This window comes from Arvicola amphibius, chromosome 3 (assembly GCF_903992535.2).
Source record: "Arvicola amphibius chromosome 3, mArvAmp1.2, whole genome shotgun sequence".
NCBI lineage: Eukaryota > Metazoa > Chordata > Mammalia > Rodentia > Cricetidae > Arvicola > Arvicola amphibius.
The window spans coordinates 52855972-52866894 of NC_052049.1; positions in this window are offsets into that span (position 1 = coordinate 52855972).

A 10923-nucleotide genomic window follows, 5' to 3' on the forward strand; every position below is an offset into this window, starting at 1 on the left:
ATGGGGATGGGAGAGCCGGCAACAAGCCCAAGATGGATTTATGCAGATTAAGTTTGAAATTCTGATTTTTCTCTCTAATTGTGTTTCTGCTATCATTGCAAATCCTTTGTACAGACAGAGACAGGGAGAATAAAAATATATAGAGGGTGCTCCAGGAAGAATCGGGTAGTGTGCCCAGAGCCCTAATTGCTTTTTCCACTTACAGAAATCTCGGGTGTTTATTAAATGTAACTTTCGGCTGCTCGCGTTGTTTGTAAACGGCTCTTTTCTGTGCAGACAGTGGGCTGAAATACGGCACGCTATTATTCACAGTCCTGCTATTAGATGCTGAATTGTAACATTGTTCCCTTTAATGAGAAGCGCCTCCCTCAATAATTAACGATCTCACATTTTCCTATTTTCTTGCCTGATGAAAAGAATCAATTTTAATTCGTGGTAAATTACAGCCATGCTTTGGGGTATTATTTGCTTACTGAAAACAAATCAAGCGACTTCAACGGTCCTGTTTACTTTTTTCAGCTATGCAGTAATCCAAAAGCAACTGTACATCAGATCGAGTTGCTCGGGCCCACTTCAGAATGGAAGAAAAGATTAAAGGGCAGGGCCGAGGCGAGGGGGGGGGGCGGCCTCCCAAACTGTTTGTGACCATAGTGACCAGGATTTCTCCCAGGCCAACGTTAGGCTCCAGAACTGGTGCTCCTCAACCTTCAGTGTCCACCCTGTCCTGGTAAGGGTTCTTAAATTACATATGGCCACTCTGGAAATTCGGACTGTTCCAGGGATGGCGTGCTTGTGGGAATGGGTGACCTGAAAGGAGAGCTGGGAAAGCGAAGTCTCTACAAAGGGGTACCGGGTGCTTCCACACTCCTCTGCTTGAGAGAACTCAAGGTCGCCAGCCAGAGACCACAGCCAAGAAAGATTCGGCTGAATGCCCCTGCCTGTCCACTGCGAAAGCGCCCTCCTCTTCCGGCGGTGGCTCTCCAGGGCAAGATAAGCATCTGTGTGTAACTCTTAGTCAAACAGGCCTGGACCTAGCTCGAACCATCAGAGGTTCCTAGCCCTGGAGTTGTGGGACTTGAGGTCCAGATGCACTTAACCTGTATTGTCTCAAAACAGAGCCGACTCAGCCTAAACCGGCAAAGGGGAAAGAAACAAAACAACAACAGAAAAATTGACTACAAGCCCGACCTCCCAACCTTTTTTCTTCTTCTTCTTCTTCCAACACTGAGAGCAGGGCTTCATGTGTGACCTTTTTTTTTTTTTTTTTTTTTTTTTTTTTTTTTTTTTGGTTTTTCGAGACAGGGTTTCTCTGTAGCTTTGAAGCCTATCCTGGAACTAGCTCTTGTAGACCAGGCTGGTCTCGAACTCACAGAGATCCGCCTGCCTCTGCCTCCCAAGTGCTGGGATTAAAGGCGTGCGCCACCACCGCCCGGCTCATGTGTGACCTTTTGAGCGCTTTTGAAAAGCAGTGCATTGAAGGTTCCTCGCTTAGCCACCTGCATGGATGGGGCTTGCCAAGAGTGCTGGGAAGTGCTGTCCCAAACTAATGTCATAACCTGGGAGTTTGGGGCAATACAGGATGTAATAGATGGTGGGTGGGTGGGTGGATAGATGAATCGTTCTTTGCACATGCTTGCTTTTGGAACCACAAGCAGACAGTCGCCTGTGTGACTCCTCATGAGCACAGCCACCAGACCCTGGCTTGTTTCTTTCTCTGGTCTTTCTCTTCTGACAATTGGCACTCAATGAAAAAACAACCACACCAGACAATGAGGAATTAGTACCGGCCCTGTCTGTCCTAGCTTCCCTTGTATTGCCTTTTGCCCTGTAATTTTAATGGACCAAATTAGCCATGTGGAACATAATAATTGGCATACAGATTTTATTTGCGTGTGTTAAGTTTGTTGCTTTTCTTATTTCTATTTACTTAGGATAAATAATCATATATCAGTTATTCAGTTAGGTGACAAGGCTAGTAATTGGAATCAAAAGAAAAAAGTCTCATTCCTACTCTCTCTATAACTAGATATAGTGCTAATAAGACTGCATCAATCTTATGTAGCAAATAAATAAAATAGACAAACAAACAAATTTGCCTCCAACAAGTTAATGCGGTGTATCTGAGTGGAAAGTAGATATTTTCACGCATTCTGGAGATGAGGAGTGACTTTTAATAAAATCACAAGAAAAACAAATGTAATTCTGTAAGCCATTTCTTCCAGAAGCCAGCGTTCATCACCACCCCCACTCCTGCCCCTCCATTGCAACCTTTCTCTTTTCCTAAGCAGTTGGTCTCGGGTTAAGAGTGACAAGGGGCTTGGCTTCGCCAGTCACTTTGGCTCACACTTGGCTGGGTGAGATGAGGAGGGAGACGGGATTCTATAGGTAATTAGCCTTCTGCAAGTAAGATTTTTCTCTGCCCTCAGCTTTCCCTCCATTCTTGCTTTCTTTTTCCCCCCACTTGGCGCTACTCCCTCCTCCTGTCTCCATTTCCTTATTTTCCGTAATCCACTGCTTTCATCCTTTCTACCCTCCTCTCTGACCCCACGTCTTCCGCCTTTCTTTTCTTTCTTTCCCCCTTTTCTCTCTTCTCCCTCTTTCCCCTCCGCCCCCCCTTCCCTGTCCCTTGTCCCCTCCCTGCAGCCCGAGTGCAGCTAATTCCGGGCGTCTATATTCACTCAATTAGAGAAATCTACAGAGAAGATCGATCTTCCATCTGCAGACATGCCAGCTTAACAAATTAGATTCTTGTTTCGTGCAGGTGATTTGGTGACAGTTGGGGAATTAGAAGTAATAAGTTGTTGTGTTTGAGCCCGGGCCCCCGCTCCCCGCCAGCGCCCCTCCCCGCCCGCCGCCCCGCGGCCGCGCCCGCCGCCCGGCACCCCCGCCGCCCCGGCCAGCCCGCGCCCGCCGCCGCCGCCGCATCCCCCGCCGTAATTAGTGCTGCTGCCCTCCATGTGGGCTCGATTAAACCGTGATTTAGCCGAAAGAAATATAATTATGGCTGCAAATAAAATAATCAGCATTGAAGAGCGATTTCCTTAATGAGATGGAGCGGTTGCACGTCACGGAGTAAAGGGGTCTCATTAAGAGGTGGTAATGAGGCTTGGGTGGATGGTGCAGTCACAAAATAGCCCAAGTCCCCAGCAGGCCGGGACCGCCCTGCGAAGCGGCCTCCGGGCTCCGCCACCCCGCGCCACCACGCCCGGCCTCCAGGGGGCGCTGCACCCGCCGCGCAGTCTCCTCCGGTGGCCGCCGCTCCGAAGTCAGGTCCGGTCCTTGGTCCTTGGCGACCCGCGGAGAGCCAGGCCCAAGTGCGCCTGCTCGGGTCTCTTTCCCCCAGGCAATCTAGAGGACAGCAGGTTGGCTGAGCGCTTGCCAGAGTGGGGTTTCTGTTCGCACCGGTTCCAGGCAGAGTCAGTCCCGGACTTCTGCGAACAGGTGGAAACCCCCCTGCCACACACACACCCAGGGTCCTCTGACCCCCATCCCAAGTCCCCTCGGAACGCGGGTGCCAGATCGGAGCTCAGAGCAGCCTTGAAGCTTATTCTCCCCAAGCCGTTTTTCAAAGTTGATCAAAGTCTAGGGAAAGTCACAACTGTGTTTTAACTCAAAGCTTTCTCACCTGGGTTCTCCTGATCTTCTGGCCTGTAGCCCTGGAGTCCCGAAATTCTGTTCTTATATCAAGGTGTGTATACATATGCACATTCCCAGGTTCCCGGATGTGGTGGGAACTCAAGGCTTGTTTGTTTGTTTTGCTTTTGTTTTTACTTGGTTTTTCTGAGACAGTCTCACTATGTAGCCCTGGCTGGCCTGGAACTCACTGAGTAGACGAGGCTGGCCACCAATTCACAGAGACCCATCTGCCTCTGCCTCCTGAGTGCGGGTATTAAAGTCGTGGGTCACAACAGCCAGCCCAACTTCCGTATTTGTTTCTAATCGGATTGTTAACCTTCTCCGGAATTACTGTGTTGGGCAATCAACAGTTCACATACAAGTGACTCTCAACATGACACCCTCTCTTATTACCCTACTATGCGTTAGGCGCTGTAATGGAGAGGGAGCGATGGACAGATGTTTGTTATGGTGGGGCTTCCAGACCAGCGCGGCCTACATTGAGTTTTTCGGCTATGGTAGATGCTGTGTATCAGGCATTTGCTGCCTGGGAAGCAGCCATAAAAGAGTAGCTCAGGTTTGGGTTCTGTTTGTCTTTGCTCCATTGGGATTTGTGTTTTCTGCCTCTGTAACAAAGTACCCGAGATAAATCATTTACAGGGAGGAGAGGTTTTATTAGCACTCCCTGTTTCTGAGGTTTCAGTCCATTGTGGTGTGGCGCCCTGGCTTTATGCTGCTGCTGAGCACATGGCGGAGTGACACTGTTCACATCATGGTGGCCAGGAAGCAAGCAGGGAAAAGGCCGCCCATTCCAATAACCCCTGCAAGGACACTGCTCTCCCCCACTAAGAAGACCTAATTTTCTTCAATTAGGTTCCCCCTCCTGTAAGTTTTGCTACCTTTCAAGACCTCACAGAGTAGCAAACCCTAACCCTTCAACACATATCTCTATAAAACCTAGGGGCCCCTTTCTGCTCAGCGTGGACTCTTTCTGAGCTCATTGGCTCCTCAGTGTGTTTCGGGGTGTTCTTTTACCGTTTCTCTAGACAATTTGTTTCAACCCAGAAACCTAGGATCTCAGGGAGATACTAACGCTCTTCAGGGCTACTAGCTAATGGAATATCTTTTGTGGAATGTTCTCCTTTCCAAGGGGCTAGAAGGAGAAGCATGCCGCCATGTTGTCTGGATAAGCACTTGTCCGTATCTATCTGGTGATGCTAAGCTTGAGAGAGACTTCCCAAAACACTGCCTCTTTAAATACCTTTTTGCCCTAAACAAATCTAGGTTGATTTTAAGTCCAAACCTGTTAGGAGTTTCTACATTAAACGTGCCGTCAGGGAGCCTACTTTGTGATACGACATCTTCTGCCCTCTAGAACTAGGTCCTGGGCATAGCTGGGGTGAGCTCCTTACACAATAAGGGTTCATGAATAAGCAGACCTTACAGTGAGTGGCAGTGCAAGCGAATCGGATTAACATTCAGACCCCGGGGCCACGTGGAATGGAGGGTGATTAAAGTCTGCCTTTAAGCCCACGAAAGCCCCAAATCCACAGCTTAAGCTAATTCTCTCATTCACTCCCTAAAGGCAGTTTCCACACTAGAGCCTGGAAGTCAGCAGAGAGGCTGCCTTCTCCATCTCTCACGCTTTCCCAAGTTGTTAACACATGAAACCAGAGAGTCATTTCTGCTCAGGGCTTAAGTTTTCTTCCTGGATGCTTTAGCAGGTGGATTTACTCATCACCCGCCCCCTAATTTTCGAGAGGTCCCCATGTCGCCCAGTAGGAATGATGTTGACTTTTCCCTGTATAGTTTCCTTTCACAATTCTTCCTCCCTCCCTGGGAACCAGCTGCAGAAAGGAGATGGCTATTTAGGTGGGATAGTTAATGTAATGGAGATCTCAAAGTGGAATGGCTTTGGATAGATGGAATTTTATTTTTCTCTCAAAGAGCAGTCCATGCAAAAAGTGTTGGCATTTTCCCTCACACCCAGAATTCCCACCGGCTGTCAGCATTCAGGCAAAATGCTTAGTCACCTTGAACGTTAGTGCTTTCGGGTCCTATGGCTGCGCATGCGCCATCGGTGTTCAGGCAAACTGCCTAGCCACCCTGAGACTTTAAGACTTATATAGTGAGGTGGATGTATGTATGTGAAGATAGAGAAGCGAGGGCTGCTTTCCAGGCACTGGGAAAGGTTTGGTCAGCAAGAGACATAATGACAACAACAAGATTACAAGTACATGAGACACATGTCTTGAGCTACCTTCTTTACAACTCCGAAACCTGGACAATGAGACACTCCTCAGAACAGCGGTTGAATGTGTTTGAGATGGATATCTCAGGAGGGTTCTAGGCTGCTCAATAATGACATTAAGAAACATTTCTATTTACAGAAGGAAGTAAACTACAGGATACAGCAACAGTGCTTGATATATTTCAGCCATGTTATGAGAATGAATGACGGCAGATACCTGAAGATAGCACGGCTTGGAGGAGGGCACAGGATAAGGCGAAGAGGAAGGACCAAAAGACGCTTGGTAGACAGCACAAAGGAAGACTGTGGAACCTTGGGTATGACAATAACACAAGGATCTAGACTACTTAGGATAGAAAAAAAATGGAGAACCACCATAAATGAGCTGCTTATGCATGTTTAATTGCTGAGACATAAATGAAATGAATGAATGAATCTATGTGCAGTGTGGGCATGTAATCTATACATGACGCCCTGGTGCGCATGTGCTAGATAGTCTTTAAAAGCGGACATTTTAGCTTCATCTCTCACTCACCACACTGTTTTCATACAGGCCTGTACACTACCCTCTTTACCCTTTTCTCTCCCTCCATTATTAAAACTCTTTTTTTTTTTTTTTGGTTTTTTGAGACAGGGTTTCTCTGTGGCTTTGGAGCCTGTCCTGGAACTAGCTCTGTAGACCAGGCTGGTCACGAACTCACAGAGATCCGCCTGCCTCTGCCTCCCGAGTGCTGGGATTAAAGGCGTGTGCCACCATCGCCCGGCCCGGCCTTATTATTAAAACTCTTAAAGCAGGTTTCATTTTGTATCTTGTGATCCGTTCTCATGTCCAGAAAATATCAAAAAGCAGTTTGAAATTGCTAAAAGGGAAGCTATCATCCAACCATCTTTTTTATTGATACTTTGCTTTCTGTCATGCTTGACCTGTGGCCTAAGGTGGCTGCTCCAGCTACTGACATCGCCTCTGCATTTGGGGCAGCTGGAAAGGTTGATTTTAAAAAAAAAGATGCTTGTTCTTTTCTTTTAAGGGGATACTGCAAAATTACTTCATTTCCTCTCACAAGATGTTGGTCAGAATTGAGTCGTGTGGTCTTATCTAACTCAAAGGAGACTGGGAACTGTGGTCTTTACATGAACTAATTAAAACATAAGATCTTACTCTCCTGCTCTGCAGCAGAGACAATTCCCATGGTGAACATGACCCTTACTTGCTGTGGGACAATGATCTTGAAGATTTGTCAGTTGTATTGCTTTAATAAAATGCTGATTGGACAGTATGCAGGCAGGAAGTATAGGCAGGGTGATGAGAACAGGAGAATTCTGGGAAGAAGAAAGTTGCAGTCTGTAGTCATGACCCAGATGCAGAGGAAGCATGATGAGAATGTCTCGCTGATAAAAGGTACCAAACCATGTGGCTAACACAAATGAGAATAATGGGTTAATGTAAGTTATAAGAGTTAATAAGAAGCCTGAGCTAATAGGCCAACCAGTTTGTGATTAATGTAGACCTCTGTGTGTTTCTTTGAGACTGAAAGGCTGTGGGACCAGGTGGGACAGAAACCTCTGTCAACACTTACTGATGACCCCCTCCTCACCCTTCCTCAGTATTTACACTGAAAGATTAGTGTGTGGTGAGGGGCCAGGGAGCATGGCAGAAAATGGATGTAGGCCAAATGAGTAATGATGGTTGATCTTAGCTGTAATTTAGGATAAAGAGCTACATAGTAAAGCACAGGATATTTTACATTGGTATGAATTTTAGTTTATTGATTCAAATTTAAACTTAATCTTGTTATACTGTATGTATATTTCTACTCTTGTTTAGGGTATTATATTTATGCAGAAAATTAAAAATGTAATGCATAATTAAGAAATACAGATTAATAGTCATCTATAATAGCAAATTTAGTCATGTTTTCAATGTCATACAAAAGTATATTTCAGATAAATAGGCAATCTTCAAACACTTTAAAGACCTACAGAATATGGCATTTAAAATGTTTTAAGAACTTATATTTTTCTCAACAGTGAGACATGTCTGCTTTTAGCAGCACCAATTACTACAAATTGAAGATGATAGGCATTGAAGAAACTCCATATGGAGTTTTTTCCTTATGACAAAAGCTAGCCATTTGGGCAAAGAAACTGCCCTTGTCCCAATTGCTGACAGTTACTGTCCAAACTGGACCAGCAGGACACAAGAAGAGTAACCACCAAACTTTCCCAAGACAAAGTAAGACAGTCCTTCAAAATTCCCCACTTCACATGCTAGGCCTGTAAGCCAGAGTGAAATGCCCCAACATTAGAGAGGAATTTTGGGTGACAGTCCAGACAGTTTGAGGCTATTAGGTAACATTCTTTGATGGAGTTAAAGACTAGATAATTATAGTTTTTCTTAATTATGACAAAAAGTAAATTAGATACAAAATTTTCTTTAATATTTTCTAATGGACTAGATATTATATTTGTAATTCTTACTAGATAACTGTTTTTGTTGTATATAATCTTTCTATGTTAAAGTTAAAACCTTAGACAAAAGGGGAAAATACTGTGTAATAATTCCCTTGTTCACTGTAAAGATTTGTCACCTGAACTGATTTAATAAAATGTTTCCTGCCAGGAGCCAGGCAGGAAGTATAGGAGGGGCAACCAAACTAAGGATGATGGGAAGGAGAAGAGCAGAGAATCAGGAGTCACCAGCCAGACACAGAAAGAGCAAGATGGGTACACCATGCTTAGAAAAGGTACTGCCACATGGCAGGGCATAAATAAGAAATATGGGTTAATGTAAAATGTAAGAGCTAGTTAATAATAAGCCTGAACTATTGGTTAAGCATTTATAAATATTACTAATCCTCTCTGTGGTAATTTGAGAGGCAGCTGCTGGGTATTTGGGACCAAGCAGCTCTGGGACAGGAAACTTCTTCCTATACCAGGAATCAAAATAAGTTCCTCCCTTTAGTTGTTTACATAACATATGTTGGTCACAGCTATGAAAAGTAACTAATACAGGATCTCATTCATTCATTTGTCCATTTACAAAGTTGTTATTGTGCACTGGTTATGAGCCAAGCACAGGGCTTGAGCCTATAAATATGGTATTATGATCATGCTTGTAAAGATGACAAAGACAGACAGTAGAGAAGTAAATGTGACTATGATGTGTCTATGATAATAGCTCAGAGAAAACTAACCTGGTCCAGGATCCTGGAAGTGATGTCATAGCGGAGACATGAATGATATAAAGGTGACTAGTCCATTAAAACTAAATGGCGCAGAAATAGACAGGGTCTCTAGAAAAGAAATCTCTGTGCCAGGCATGATGGTTGATGCCTATACTCTTAGCATTCAGAAGACTGAGGCAAGAGAATTGGTATTAATTCAAGCACAACTTTGGCTACAGGCTGAAACTGTGTTTCAAAACAAATAAACAAGAAAAATAAAATAATCATCTCCAAGTCCAATTTTCTCCAGCCTGGGTCATGAAGTCTAGAGCTCTGGATTTAGTTCATGATGTCCCTTTAAAAAAAATAGTTGGGAGGCTGGAGATATGGCTCAGCAGTTAAGAGCAATGACTGCTCTTCCAGAGGACCCAGGTTCAATTCCCAGCACTGACATGGCAGCTAACAACCTTTTGTAATTCCAAGATCTGACATCCTCACACAGTTATACACCAGTGGACATAAAATAAAAATAAATAAATTATTTTAAAAAATAGTCAGGCAGTGGTGGCAAATGTTTTTAATCCTAGCATTCAGGCAGCAGAAGCAGACAGATCTCTGAGTTGAGGCCAGCTTGGTCTACAGAGAGAGTTTCAGGATAGCCAGTGCTTCATAGAGAAACCCTGTCTCAAAAAAGAAAGAAAAAATATAACCAGTTAAGTTCAAGTTAACTCAGTGAACATTTGTAACTTAAAGACCAAAGATAACACCATGTGCTATTTCACAGGGAGCAGTCGGAACAGCGAAGCCGTTGGATTTGTAGGAAATCTATTCTCTATGGAGCTAGAAGCAAAGGATTTCATCAGAGAAAGTTGGACTGAAGGATAAAGCAAGTAAAATCTAGAAGGTTGCAAGAGAGTACGTATGGGTTAGGAGAAAACATTGAATCTTCACAGAAGACCAACAAAGCAAAGGAAGTCTGTCTTTAATGGAAAGGAAGCCTGTGGAACTCATGTCCAAGAAGTGGTCAAACTTTGATGATGTGTGTTGAATGAGCACTCAAGGGCCATCAAAGGGACAAGCAGTGCAAACGAGACAGAGACTTCCCCCCATTTCATAGTCCAGAAGTAGGAAATACAGGACCATTGTGGTCCTACAGTATCAACGATCTTCTTTCTGTGTCTGCAGGAGAGCAGCATCTTTATCACACTTTTTAAGGACTCTCTTCAATGACTTCGTGTCTGGACTCTTTCTTTTTTATTATTTGTTTTTTATTTTATTCGGGGGGTTGTCACAGAAGCCTTCATGTCTTTCATTCTCAATTATGAGCCCGAAATCATCAATGACACTGCAAAAGAAGCTTCCTCGCCAGAAGGAGCATGGACCACAGACACCCACACGGTCTCCAGCGCCAGCATGGGCCACAGACACCCACACGGTCTCCAGCGCCAGCAAGGACCACAGACACCCACACGGTCTCCCCCAGCGCCAGCATGGACCACAGACACCCACACGGTCTCCAGCGCCAGCAAGGACCACAGATATCCACACGGTCTCCTGCGGCAGCATGGACCACAGACATCCACACGGTCTCCCCCAGTGCCAGCAAGGACCATAGACATCCACACGGTCTCCCCCAGCACCAGCAAGGACCACAGACATCCACACGGTCTCCAGCGCCAGCAAAAGACCAGAGACATCCACACGGTCTCCTGTGGCAGCCCTGATCATGGACAGCAACATGGTCTCCGGTGGCAGCACAGACCACGAACTCCAACAAGGGGGACCTGAAGTTTAGAGATGGGTCAATGGTCAAGGTCCCCTGATGGCTAAAAGAAATCGGGTGAGCTCGAGGGGGCATCTCTATGCACTCTGAGAGTAATCCTGGTGAGATTC